Source organism: Silurus aristotelis (assembly GCF_946808225.1).
Source record: "Silurus aristotelis genome assembly, chromosome: 9".
Classification (NCBI taxonomy): Eukaryota; Metazoa; Chordata; class Actinopteri; order Siluriformes; family Siluridae; genus Silurus; species Silurus aristotelis.
Genome location: NC_139582.1, coordinates 16732514 through 16742479, shown reverse-complemented (window position 1 = coordinate 16742479; position 9966 = coordinate 16732514). Strand labels below are relative to the sequence as shown.

The 9966-nt window shown below is 38.0% G+C and overlaps 1 long non-coding RNA gene across 1 annotated transcript; it reads right to left on the bottom strand.

The window, feature by feature from the left end:
• Positions 1-2803: 2803 nt before the first annotated feature.
• On the bottom strand, positions 2804-8646 carry LOC310731486. Its single transcript, XR_014535218.1, has 3 exons — positions 6173-8646; positions 4269-5953; positions 2804-4210 (listed from the first exon to the last, which is right to left on the bottom strand). It is a non-coding gene; the product is annotated as an uncharacterized lncRNA (long non-coding RNA).
• Positions 8647-9966: the final 1320 nt, after the last annotated feature.

The following is a 9966-nucleotide window of genomic DNA, read 5'->3' as shown; positions in this document are numbered from 1 at the left end:
CTTTCCTTGTTAGCTTTTCACACTTTCACCCATTTCCTTCCTCTTTCAGTCATTGATGCTTGCTTTAAAATCTCTGGTCTTTTCATCCTTCGTTGCTGCTTTCTAACTGCTGGAGTGAATCGTCTATAGCTTCAGGCCGTACGTACTCTGGATGAAGTCATATGTGCAGGGAGTCTGGAATTTCTATACAGTAAAACTTCAGGATTGTGAACTGCTGCATTAGGGGGATAATAAAAGCATACATAAAATACAAGCTTGTTTATTAGATTAAAGCGGTGTGGAGTTGATGGCACGACAGTATTTCCAAAATATTCTCCACATTAAAGCTGTTTATTTAAATTTTATTGATGTCTTCCTCTTCTTGCCCAAGAGCTTTTCCAAAGTCAACGAGTTCACCATGGGAAAATTTTCCTATCCAGCAGATTCTCTTACGGCTGATTTAAGTCCCACATTAAACATATCCTAAACGTCTGTGTTTAAAAGGTGGACGTTTTCTCTGTCACGATGAGAAATCTGGAAACTTCCCATGAGTTATGACTTTATTCATAATGCAGAAATCTAACACGATCCACATCTGTAGCCACATGCACTTCCCGAGCTGTGTGAACTAAAGAACTTCTCAATGTATGCATTTCAGGCTGAATTTAGCTCGAATTTGGCATCAGCTAACAAAAGATTAAAATAAGCATATGGATTTTTTTCTCTCTCTCTTTCTCCCTCTTCGTCTCCACCCACCCCCAGTCTGAAATGTTGGTTGTTTAAATAAAGTACCGTTCTGATCCCTGGTCTCACGAGAACATAAGAATTGTCAGTACATTTCCTTGAAATGCTGGCAAATATCTGCAGTTTGTTTTCCGACAGTTTATCTGCTGGACAGTCTGCGTAAACACACCCATCTGAACACACGTCTAGCCTTGCTTCCAAATCATTTACCTCATGTCAGTTTTAATTATTAGGGGTCCAGGCACTGAGGGTTCACAACCCTGTTGTGATGGTTTGGTTTTATTTGATTTTTTTTCCCCTTTATTTTGTGGATATTGTGGTTGTAGTGAATATTGCAGAGACTGTTCGATAAACAGGAAATTAACAATGAGTAACTGACATGTCTGACACTCTGGCCAATGTTTTGTTTAGTTTTGCTCTGACTGCTGAAATCGATCCTGAAGAAGCTCCATTTTGTAGCGAAGCAGTCCAGCTGGTCGGCTTATAGCTGTTTTTTTTTTCTTCTTAATAAATCCAAAATACATTAATTCATGCCTAATTAGTTAATTGTGGTTATTGGAAACTGAGTAATTAGGTATTAATTAGTTATTATTTATTAATTAGATATTAATTAGTAATTATATACACCAGATAATTTGATATGCGTAACCAGATTAACGCATATGAGAACTGATTTTTCCTCTTCATTTGTATATTTTAAACCAGAATTGGTCAAAGGCTGTATCATAACTCAAACCATAAGAACTGATAGCTATGTGTCAAGATACAGTATGTTGTAATGGAGGCCACATTAATCCGGATTGATACGAATTTTCTAAATAAATAAATACCTTTGTTCAACAATCACTCATCCAACCGGAAAAACCGCTTACTCTATAGCACATGAGTAGAAATGTAACCCATGACAGTGTCACATGATTAATAACTATCATTATTTTATAAAACAATTTGTATTTCTACATTTTGGCATTCTGTCTACTCAGATGCTGATTTTTTGCTGTGAAAAACATTTTTATGAACAAATTTATGAGGATTTATGTGGACATAATTGTAAATTAAACCTTTTTTATGCATTATTTTCTTTGATATTTAGCCATTTTAATGTTTTTGCAGGTGTAATTTCAGCGTGCCGATATTTTTTATATCTAATGTTAAAAAAAACGTAGCTTCTGTCAGCAGAAACTGGAACTATCAACCGTCGTGTCCTTGCTATCGCTCTCTGCCTTGAAGACACTAGAGACTCCACACAATTTTTTTTTCTATTTGACTCTAATGGTGAGTCAATTTCTTTAATGTTTCCGTAAAAACATTAACGTATTTGAACAGGTGCATTATTATAATGGTGGGATTTGCAGCTGACCAATTCCCCAGCTTTACTTCATCCACGCAGCCGGTTCTGACGTGCCTGACGAGCTTAAAAAACCACAGGCTACATGAATAGTGAGTAAGGGATCAGGAGATCGGTTAGAAGCTTGACCTGGTCTTAAAGATCAGGTTGCGTTCTCTCGTTTCCTCTTCCACTTATTGATCCTGCTGAGAGCGAGAGCACCTGCCAACTGCATAATCAACAGTACGCTAATGCAATTAAAGACTCCGATACATGTAAAAGGTCACCGACGTGAGCAAGACGCCGAGCAGACGCTAAATCCCCGGCTGATCGTATCTTCTGGCCTTTTGCATTATTACGTGCTTTATGCTCAGCAGTGTGATCACACAAGGTACAGCACCACAGGGACGTGCATTAGCTGAATCAATAGCTACAAACACATGCGGTTCTGACTTCAGATCAATTGTCTGGGGTGATGCTTTTTGTGCCAAGCATAATGTTTTGAAGGATTAAGTTGAATGTACATGAACTTTTGGACGTGCTTCATCAGTATGTAATTGTATTGCTTGGCTATCGCAGACAACTCGTCATTCTTTGATGGAAATACCTTTAACGTTTTATGCTAAAGGATACAATTCAAAAGTGATTTTTTTTTTTTTAAAGAAAGCTTATATCCGAAGCAGATTAAAAACGTTGGCAATGTAACAGAAATATCATATTTTGTACAATACACAAGAATTGTCTTCAAAGATGTTTTTCTTTGATCTTTACCATACCGCCGATATCTCAGAAACTAGTATCACGTTTATCCCAATCCCAATCTTATATCGCACCAACCCTGGTTCTGAAGATGCTTATATGTTTGGTAAAGCCAACTGATTTGTTTCAATGCTTATCAATCTATTTCAAAGGGATTTAACACTTCACATAAGCCATTGTTATAAACAAAAATGGCATTTAGAACAAAGAATAGCATGTGTGTATTAATATAGTGATCTTCCATGGAAGGAGTCTCCAGTGTCTGCAAGTTTTCATGACAGGAACGTTATCAGGACGTCCCTAACATGAAAAAATAAACCAAGAATCTTCGTTAACAAATTGATATCCAACTCTTTTTTTAATTAAAAGCTTTCAAATTTCTTCAGCTGCCAAATTTGGAGGCATTACGAATGATCCGTGTCTCTGCAATAATGATGTGAATATCAACACTGTGGAGATGTGTGAGATGCGGAGACGAAGAAAGAGCGAGTGTGCAGACAGATACGATGAAAGTGTTCCAGCTCTTATTTACAGACACCACTTTGTAGAATAAGTGATGCTCTTCAGCTAATGATGCATAAGTGCTGTCAAACATTTGGCCTCTTTCCTGCCATTCATATTTGCACCTGGGAGAAAAAAAAATCCCACACCGGACACGTAATTACGGTCTCCGCATTCCTCCAGCCGCATCGCACTCACTTATTTTTCTTGATTAAAATCCAAGTCACTGTTGTGCAGGAATAATTAATTACGCCAGTCGCTTTGGCAGGTGCGGCGACTCCACCGCAGATGTTTTCAGCAATCTCGGCCATGCCGCATTGGCTCCTGGAAAATGCAAACGGCGTAAAAAAACGGAATCGTGTTCGTGTCACGGGAAAGCTTGTGCTATACCGATTATTTCCAAGAATTTAATCGTTCAGTAAATCCGTCAGACAAGTGTTCATATGTGTGATAACTTCACACCATCACATACAGACATGCTGTAAAAACCACCTGCCTATCAAACACATCTTTTTCCATTGTAATTATCTCTGACTGCTCCGCGTGCAGGGTCACTGCCACTCAATAACGTGTTCACTTTTAGTAGTGAAAGCTGTAATTAGTGCAAAAAAAAAAATGGTGCAAAAGAAGAAAACAAACTGTCTTTTTTTGGCCTGTAGTTTGAAATAGGAGTGTCTCATGAATACATTTCTGTTCCATTAAATATAAATGTAAAATTCAGAAGTTTCTCTCTAATAAGTGAGTTAGAGATGACCGTGTAAAGAAGAAAACTCCCTGAGATGATATGAGGAGGAAACCCTGAGAGGAACCAGACTTAAATGGTAACACCAGATATTCATTCATTGTAATTCCATCATTGATTTTTATTAACTGTTCACTGATTGAGACTTGAATGCAAAACTGTTCGTGGCACTCGTTCTTTCAAGAAACAACTGTTCATATTAGTTGCAGTGCTCGCAAATATCTTCATGTTTTCCATGTGGATTTTCCGCTGTCAAGTGGACAGCTGTCCTCAGCACAGCTAGCGTGACGAACTTATTTTCTGTTGTGTGTTAAATTAAACGTGAGAATTAACGTTTTGGATGAACTGTTAGCACTTTGATGCCAAATGTTGACTACTAATTTGCGATTGAGAGAAAACAATGTAACTTAAATGTAGTTGAGGTTTGTAACACTGATATAAACTTACTGGCACTAAAGGCACCAACATATAAAATTCTATTTTATAACCTACTCATCCCTGTAAAGTGTCCATTGTTTAAAGCTCTTTACAAATAAAAATTATTGTATATTGCTATTTTTAAGGCAAAAAATATAGACTAACTACAACATTAATACATAATTTATTTAAAATTTAATAGATGCCATTTGTCTTATTGCTTTGCAAACATTCCCTTTTATGTTGTTTTTTTTTTTTTTTTTTTTTAAATAATATGTAAAGTTCAAAGTCTGCCATTTTGAATCCAGTCAAATAGAAACAGCAGAGTCAGGATTTTGCCTGTGTTTTCCTGATGACTGCAGCAAAGTTTAAATCAAGCCTACTAATGTTTAGCACAAATTCAATAAGTCTCCCAGAAACCTACACCTTGAAAGGAAGTAACCCGTACTGCTGGTTTGAGAAGGTTGTGGCGTATACGTAGGCATTAGTGGAGAGGTGGTTCAACAGCGATGTGAAATGTAACACGTTTAATCAATGCACGTTGTCTAGGTATATGCTTCTTTCAAGGAGAGTAAACACTGTCTGCTGGAAAATCGACTGCACGTCTACAAATAATCCTGCACACATTATACAAACTCGCATTGGTCCCATTCTATTTAACATAAATCTGACCTCTGACCTTTTAGATCCAACCCCAAAATCCAGCCTAAGCAGCCCACAGTTTGCATACACAGTATTCGCCAGTTTGTTAGTAACCATGACGACCACACACTTTAATTTACATCTGAAATGTGACCTTGAATCTCAGAAGGATTCAGTCAGCATTACAAAGTGTGTACTCGGAGGTTTGGCCACAAACCAGTAAACATGGTTTTTTATGCACATCGAAAATGTTTGGTATGAAGTGAATCTCTGTGACTCGGATCTGCTTCAGTTTACATTCTTTTAATATTGCACAAACTTCTAGAGATTTCAAATAGCACCATGACAGTGCCAGGATTTGTGTATTTAGCTTACTGAAATGATTCAGGGCCAAAACATTTACACTGTTCTTTGGTGGCCTGAGAAACCCTCTGACATTCTATAGGCTCCTGATCTGTCCCTGTCTGTGGGCTACGGCTCTCACCCTTGTTCTACTTTTTTTCCATGTTTTAAATTTACATTTTTGGCTTTTTCATAACAGGCCAGTTTAAAAATCGTTTCACATCTGGCCCACTTTAAGACCCTTCCACGTCTGGCCAGTTTTTAAACTGTTTCACATCTGGCCTACTTTGCGACCCTTCCGCATATGGCCCACTTTGAGACCCTTCCAGTTTTGGCTCCCTTTGAAACCCTTTAACATCTGGCCCTCTTTTAGACCCTTCCGCAACTATCTTACTTTGAGACCCTTCCACATATTGCCCACTTTGAGACCCTTCCACATCTGGCCCACTTTGGGACAAGTCCACATCTGGCGCACTTTGGGACCATTTTCACTTTCTGTCCTGCTTTGAGACACTTCCACATCTGGCTTACTTTAAAACACTTCCACATATTGCCCACTTTAAGGCTCTTCCACATATGGCCCACTTTGAGACAATTCCACATCTGGCCCACTTTGGGACCATTTTCACTTTCTGTCTTGCTTTGAGACACTTCCACATTTGGCACACTTTGAGACTGTTTTTACATCTGGCCCACTTTGAGACTCTTCCATATTTGACATTCTTTGAGACAGTTCCCACATCTGGCTAGTTTTGAGACTCTTCCTCATCTGGATCATTTGGAGACCCTTCCACATCTGACCAATTTTTAGACCGTTTGACATCTGGCCCACTTTGGGACTGTTCCCACATCTGGCCCGATTTCAGACAGATCCCTGTCTCCAGTTTTGTGACTGTTTTTTAATCTGTCCTGTTTTTATTTTTATTTATTTGTATATGCCATATTGTGTTTGTTTCAGTTTCAAAGCTTATATATATTTTTTCTTTTATTGGATGTATAAAAATGTCTATATAAACTGTTGTATCGTTGTTAAAGTTAAAGGCACTGTTGTAAATAGCCATGTTAGTCCTCATCAATTGGCAAACAACACTCTCAATCTGTTTAGAATGATTCAACATTACACACATTTCAGCCCCAGATAGATTTCAAAGTACAGCTCTCTTTCAGGAAACGTGACTACTTCATTGAAAAGATTTAACTTTAACAGGAACAAACAAGCGTCGTTGTGTTAGCTGTGTGCTGAACAAACACGACGGCTCACACCACGACGGTGGGATTTTGGAGCTAACAGCTGCCAGATTTCCTGAGTGACGGGCGAGAAAACGCCCACAGTGTAGGCGTGGAGATGACGAGGGCTGCCAGCTCGCTCGGTTTGTTGGTAATTAAAGGAAGTCGTGCTCTTTATGTCTAAGGGATTGTAAAATCGTCCTCCAGTGCTGGCGTTGCAGCTTGTTTAACACGCGGGAGGTTGTGAACTGCGTCATTGTTTCCTGCTGAGATAAAGAACACAAAACTTTTCATTATGACGCTTAGGTCATGAGAGGGATTTGAAACGTTAAACATTGATGGCCATTTTATTGCTTTTAAATATCACCATGCATGATTAATTCTAAGGTCTTTAAATGCAGATTACAGATAAGTAAATAAAATCTCCGCTTGCTTGGACGTGAATCGTGCCCGGGATGACGGAAAAGCTGTTTTTAACATCATGCACGCTTAAGCATATTGAATGTATAGCAGGGGGTGAAGACATAAGCCATATAAAACATTATTAGTCCTTTCAATTTAAGGGTAACAGTTCAGAGAGATGCAACCGTGCCAAAAACACTGGCCTGGGACATGCATAAGTTTCTTAAATTACAGCAGGTTTTTGGCAAGGTAGCTCCATGCTGTAACAGGGAGTAACCTTACATAAAATTAAGAAACCGTTTTGTCCGTCTGTCTGAGCTTTACAGCTTCAGAGTGCTGAATAAATTCTGCTGTAATTACAGTCTAATCAGAACGGTGCTCATTTTGTCCGCTAATAGGGGTTTAGTTTTAGTCTGAACCTCAGGATTAGTTATGTATTAGTTAAGGAGGCACAAAGTCTCTGATTTTATTCACATTTAATTTGGAAATGTTGGATTCTTTTTTATCCTTCTGAAAAAAATGTAGGAAAAAAAAACTCTTTTTTGCCACCATTTAAAAGGTTTTCTCCACCCTTTTGACAAATAAAAAAAAAATCCAGTCAATATAAAAAAAAAAATTATAATAAAAACTTTAAAATAAATTACAAATAATATATTTGTAACAAATGTAACAAATAATTTATTGCAAAAATCAGTTGAAAAAGTTGTTACTGATTAATGTAAGCTTTTATCATTGAATATTAACACTTTTATTCTTATTTTAGAAATGAACTAATTAGTGCAGATGTTTACAGATGTGTATCAGTTGCTTTCATTAGCACTTCCGGTCGTTGCATATGCTAGCTCTACTGTAACTACAGCAAGCTGACATTAAATAATTTTGTTTAATTTTTTGAGTAAAATGTTTTCCATTTAATCATAGTTTGAAAACACAAGGTAACTTATTTATTTGTTGTTTTTTTGTCCCAGAAGAAAAACTTTAACACTAAATCAGATCCCCAGCTTCTGTTACATAAATCCTTCAAAAGTTAGAGACAATGTTATGACCTGTTAATGAGCTGGCACAGGACTAAAGCAGAATTATGTCTGGTCTCGCCTGAGCCTCTGTCCAGTTGTAAAGGATTCAGGATTAAAAACCACGTCCTGGCCAAGCTTGGATTAGTATATAACCTCCTCCTCCTTCTCCTTCTCCTCCTGTGCCTGTTCATCCGTAGACTAGTGAAGCTAGTTGCCAGGTCTGGACTTCCCCGCCTGGCTCCCTTTCATGTCTCAGCTCCTTTTCTGCAGGGATTAACTGAAAAGCTGCACCTCTGTGCAATTGTTATGCAGGGAACAGGCTGCGACGCTTTTGGTCAGTACTAGAACAGAACAGGAACAGAACAGAACGATGTGTTCCTTGGTGAAAAAGCGTAAATTGAGACGAGGGAAAGTCTGTGAGATCATGCCGAGTGCTCGATCCAGGTCAACACACCCCAACGTGCAGCACTTTATCATTCCTGATACCATCAGAAGGCTTCTGAGATAACCTACTTAGTGACTTTGTGTGAGGATCAAAAGACTCAGATATACAGACACACACTTTGGGGGGGGGGGGGGGGTGAATCCTTCCTTGTGAGTTTTTCTGGATGGGCTACGGTTGTGAAGGTGCTCTACTTGGAAACATTTCAGCAGAGGGAATGGCTTTACTTGACACATTTGGGCTTTAGCCAGATGAAGAATACGTTATGGTGGTACTCAAATATCTCATATCTGCATGTGTACAGCGTGACATTTAGTGGCAGACACCAGTTAGTTTTAAATTAAATAACAATATTTGCATTTTCTCGCAAGAACTGTGTCAAACTGGTGAGCCACTGACATCACCACTTTCATAATACTTTGGTGATACTTTTCCAGGCTTGTTGTGCAGCATCTTTCAGTTTTTGTTTATGTTTTTTACCTTCTCCCCTTCAGGAGAGCAAATGTTGGGCTAATGATGTTGGGCATGGTCAGACTCAACAAGTCCATTGTTGAGTTTTGAGTCTTTTTTCACCAAGAAGCAATTCGTTTCGTATACCTTTTTTTTTGTTTGTTTGTTTTGCTGATTCTATCATTAGTTTCATCATTAGTAAAGTCTTGTGAATCCATTTCCAAAGCATCATGCAAGTCCAAGCCATGAAACTATCTACCTGTTTTTTAACCGTGAGATTGCATATTTTGGATCTTAATTAGATCCTTTTTTTTTTCTCCACAATTGAACTTTTCCGGCACTTTTGTAGAGGGTCGTCTCAGTTCCAGAACTTTTATGGCTTGTCTCTGTAAATTTCAATCTGACCTTTTAAATCTATTACTGTGGTAGTGATTTTCCATCTGAATTTTCTCTCTCAGAGTCTTCTTGTTTGGTTAATTGTGATTAAATCACTCCTACTCTCTTATAAAGTCACTGACAGTTTGGTTTTTTTTCTTTATAGATTTTACAAGTGCCGTGGTTTTTCTTCGCCGGACTGTTCGATGTCTGGTTGTTAGTTTCACCAGTGGCCCTTTTCTTTTTACAGACATGCCAAATTGTTTGCATTTGCTACGACCAAAGTTTCTGCAATGACCACAGTTGATTTTTTTTTTTTAAATGACTAGTTTTTTTTCCTATAAACATCTCTTTGGTCTTCATGTTGGTTTATCCTTTTTAACAACACATTGTCTTCACATAGCTTGAACAAGGGACATTTTTACGACGGTTTAAATCCGTCATATTTTCATGTACTTTGTTTTAAATATATGGATTGGATGGGATGTGATGGGATGTGTGAAGCTTGAATAGAATATGAAGAACTGATTGTGTAAATAAGTGAAATGCAATGGATTGGGGCTGCAGCTATCGATTATTTTAGTGATCGAGTATTCTATTG